A 4,791-nucleotide genomic window follows, 5' to 3' on the forward strand; every position below is an offset into this window, starting at 1 on the left:
CTAATTTTTGTACTTTTAGTAGAGACAGGGTTTCACCATGTTGGCCAGGCTGGTCTTGAACTCCTGACCGCAGGTGATCCACCTGCCTTAGCCTCCCAGTGTTGGGATTACAGCTGTGAGCCACTGCGCCTGGCCTCTCCTCTCCTTTTCATGGAATCATTCGTTTATTCCTTTATTCACTGACTTAGCAAGTATTTATTGGGCTCTTCTCTGTCCCAGGCACCGTGTGAAACTCAAGGATATAGTGGTGAACAAGAAATGCTGTCCTTGTCCAGAGGATTTGATATTCTGATGAGCAAGTAAGACAAATAGATGTTGACCCATTAGTTCCGTGAACGTCATGCCTGGCTTGTACGCCATGGCGTCCCTGGTCCTCGTGTTGAACAAGTGAGGAGGAAGTACCAGGTAAGAAGGCTGGTACTGGCCGGGCGCAGTGTCTCATGCCTGTTATCCCAGCACTTTGGGAGGCCATGGTAGGCGGATCACCTGAGGTTGGGAGTTTGAGATCAGCCTGGCCAACATGGCGAAACCCCATCTCTACTAAAAACACAAAAATTAGCCAGGCGTGGTGGCACACACCTGTAATCTCAGCTTGTCGGGAGGCTGAGGCAGGAGAATTGCTGGAACCAGGGAGGCGGAGGTTGCAGTGAGCCGAGATTGTGCCATTCCATTCCAGCCTGGGCGACAGCTAGACTCTATCTCCGAAAAAAAAAAAAAAAAGAATTAGGCTGGTACCATGATGGCAGTTTGGAGGTAGACACCCACAGGGAAGGGTTCTTAAAGGAGGATGTGCAAGATGAGTCCTGAGGGTTGAGTAGGATTCACCTGTGCCAAGGAGGCTGTGTGGGAATGGGAAGAGTTTCTTCCAGGCAGAAGAGGGTACCAAGGCCTGGAGCTGGGGCAAAGCAGAGTGTCTAGAAAGGGAGGAGGTGAGAGATGATATCTGGAGAGGCAAGGAGAAGGCAGATTGTATTCCAGAATGCCAAGGAGCTCTGCCGGAGGCATTAATGAAGACCTGGTACAACTGGTAGGTGGTATTTCACTAGTTAATTTCTCCTCTGAAAAGAATGGGAGAGAGCACAGGAGTGTTCAGCTCACCCTCCCAGGGCTGGGATGGAGGCTGAGCACCTGGGAAAAGCTGCTGCTCTCGGGAACTTTTGCAGGTGGGGACCTGACCTGTGGGGACATAGTCCAAAGAAGCCCAATTATCTCATTATCCTTGGTGCATTTTAGATTCCACACCTAGGCCCCAATGGCGTGTCATTCCCCCTCCGGCTATGGTCCTCCTCTGGGAGGCTGGAGACCTGTGGCATAGGAGCACCCCCTGCCTTTGTGAGCATGGGCGTGCCAGCACTTTTTTTTGAGACAGAGTTTCACTCTTGTCATCCAGGCTGGAATGCAATGGTGCAATCTCGGCTCACTGCAACCTCCACCTCGCGGGTTCAAGCAATTCTCCTGCCTCTGCCTCCTGAGTAGCTGGGATTGCAGGTCCTGGCTACCATGACTGGCTAATTTCTATATTTTTAGTAGAGATGAAGTTTCACCATGTTGGCCAGGCTGGTCTCAAACTCCTGACCTCAGGTGATCCGCCTGGCTCAGCCTCCCAAAGTGCTGGGATTACAGGTGTGAGCCACCATGCCCAGCCCTTTTTTGGTATTTTTAGTAGGGATGGGGTGTCACCATGTTGGCCAGGCTGGTCTCAAACTCCCAACCTCAAGTGATCCGCCCACCTTGGCCTCCCGAAGTGCTGGGATTACAGGCGTGAGCCACTTTCCCCAGCCTAAATAAAAAAAATTTCAGTAGAGATAGGCTCTCACATGCTGGCTTCGGCAGCACATATACTAAAATTGGACATAGGCTCTCACTGTGTTGCCCAGGCTGGTCTTGAACTCTTTCCTTCAAGGAGTCCTCCACCTTGACCTCCCAAAGTGCTAGGATTACAGGCGTGAGCCGCTGAGCCCAACCTTGAATATTTTCAGTGGTGTGTGGTAAAATACACACACAATTTATCATTTTAACCATTTTAATGTGTCCACTTCAGTGACATTTAATACATTCACAGTGTTGTGCAGGCATTACCTCTCCCTAGTTCCAGAACTGTTTTGTCATCCCAAAAGGAAACTTGATATGAATTAAGCAGTCGCACCCCATCCCTGCTTCTCAGTCTCTGGCAATCAGTGACCTGCTTTTTGTCTCTGTGGATTTGCCTATTCTGGGCATTTTGGGTGTTTTGTTTTGTTTTGTTTTTGTTTTTTTAATTGAGATAGAGTCTTACTCTGTGGCCCAGGCTGAAGTGTGGTGGTGTGATTTTTGGCCCACTGCAAACTGCCTCCCGTGTTCACGTGATTCTCCTGCGTCAGCCTCCTGAGTAGCTGGGACTACAGGTGCCTGCGACCACACCCGGCTAATTTTTGTATTTTTAGTATAGACGAGGTTTCACCATGTTGGCCGGGCTGGTCTTGAACTCCTGACCTCAACTGATCTGCCCACCTCGGCCTTCCAACGTGCTGGGATTACAGGCATAAGCCACCGTGCCTGACCTTTTTTTTTAAATTATTTTTGCAACCTAACACAGGATGGACATTTCGTACAAAGGGAATCATGCAATACCTGGCCTTTTGTGTTCGGCTTCTTTCCCTTAGCATAATGTCTTTGAGCTTCATCCATGTGGTACCATGTGTCAGCACTTCTTTCCTTGTGTCTATCCATTCATCAGCTGATGGAATTTGGGATTGTTTCTGCCTTTGGCTATTGTGAATAATGCTGATAGGAACATTCGTGTATACTTTTTTGTTAGAACATCTGTTTTCCATGTGTTGGGGTATATATCCAGGAGTGGAGTTTCTGGGTCATATGAGAATTCTGTGTTTAACTCTGAGAAACCACTAAACTCTTTTCCACAGCAGCTGCACCATTTTACATTTCCACCAACAATGTATGAATGTTCCAGTATCTCCGTATCTTTGTCAACACTTGTTATTTTCCATTTTTTTGGATGATGGCCATGCTAGTGGGTACGAAGTTGTATCTCATAGTGGTTTTGATTTGCATTTCCCTGCTGGCTGGTGATATTGAGCATCTTTTCATGTGCTCATTGGCCATGTGTATATCTTTGATGAAATACCTATTCAAGTCCTTGGTCCATTTTTTTTTTTTTTTTTTTTTTGGAGACGGAGTCTCGCTCTGTCACCCAGGCTGGAGTGCAGTGATGCGATCTCGGCTCACTACAACCTCAAAACCTTAAACTTAAACCTTAAAACCTTAAACTGGGTTTAAGCAATTCTCCTGCCTCAGCCTCCTGAGTAGCTGGGATTACAGGCACGCGCCACCATGCCTAGCTAATTTTTGTATTTTTAGTAGAGACGGGGTTTCACCATGTTGGCCAGGCTGGTCTTGAACTCCTGACCTCAGGAGATCCTCCCGCCTTGGCCTCCCAAAGTGCTGGGATGACAGGCGTGAGCCACCGCGCCCGGCCAGCCGTTTTTTTTTTCCATTGGGTTGTTTGCCTTTTTGTTCTTGAGTTGTAAGAGTTATTTACATATATATTTATAATTATTATTATTTTTTGAGACAGAGTCTTGCTCTGTCACACAGGCTGGAGTGCAGTGGTGCGATCGCAGCTCACTGCAACCTCTGCCTCCTGGGTTTGAGCGATTCTCCTGCCTTGGCCTCCCAAGCAGCTGGGACTACAGTCGTGCGCCACCACGCCCAGCTAATTTTGTGGATTGCTTGAGCCCAGGAGTTGGAGGCTGCAGTGAGCTACGATCATGCCACTGCACACCAGCCTGGGTGACAGAGTGAGATTTTCTCTAAAACATAAATAAAAATCTTAATAAAAGAGTTCTTAGGCTGGGCGTGGTGGCTCACACCTGTAATCTCAGCACTTCCGGAGGCCAAGGCAGGCAGATCACCTGAGGTCAGGATTTTGAGACCAGCCTGGGCAACATGGTGAAACCTTATCTCTACTAAAAATACAAAAAATTAGCTGGGCGTGGTGGTGCGTGCCTGTAATCCCAGCTACTTGGGAGGCTGAGGCAGGAGAATCCCTTGAACCCGGGAGGTGGAGGTTGCGGTGAGCTGAGATTGCACCATTGCACTCCAGCCTGCAAAACAGAGCAAAAACTCCGTCTCAAAAAAGAAAAAAAAAAAGGCCGGGCGCGGTGGCTCATGCCTATAATCCCGGCACTTTGGAGGCTGAGGTGGGCAAATTACGAGGTCAGGAGTTCGAGACAAGCCTGGCCAACATGGTGAAATCCTGTCTCTACTAAAAATACAAAAAATTAGCTGGGCATGGTGGCGGGTGCCTGTAATCCCGGCTACTCGGAAGGCTGAGGCAGGAGAACCGCTTGAACCCAGGAGGCAGAAGTTGCAGTGAGCCGAGATCACACTACTGCACTCCAGCCTGGGTGACAGCATGAGATTCTGTCTCAAAAAAAAAAAAAAAAAAAAAAGTGATTTGTATATTCTGAGTACTAGACCCTTCTCAGACATATGGTGTACACATATTTTCTCCCACTCTGTGGGTCGTTGTCTCACTTTTTTGACATCAGGTTAGATTTTGAGATCTATTTCTCCAGGGCCTACACTTCTGAGATACCGGCCTACACTACATAGGGCAAGACTTGATTACTAAATTCTGCTGCCAATGACTCTCCTTCATCCTACCCTTATCCTACCACCTCCACCTCACATGTCAGCTTCACTAGTTGCTTTGTCTTCCTGGGTCTCCATGTTGAGGAATATTCTGAAGCGGTAGAGCAGGAAGAGGACTGTGGTTCAGGAATGCTGCCA

Source organism: Nomascus leucogenys, chromosome 8, assembly GCF_006542625.1.
Source record: "Nomascus leucogenys isolate Asia chromosome 8, Asia_NLE_v1, whole genome shotgun sequence".
Lineage (NCBI taxonomy): Eukaryota > Metazoa > Chordata > Mammalia > Primates > Hylobatidae > Nomascus > Nomascus leucogenys.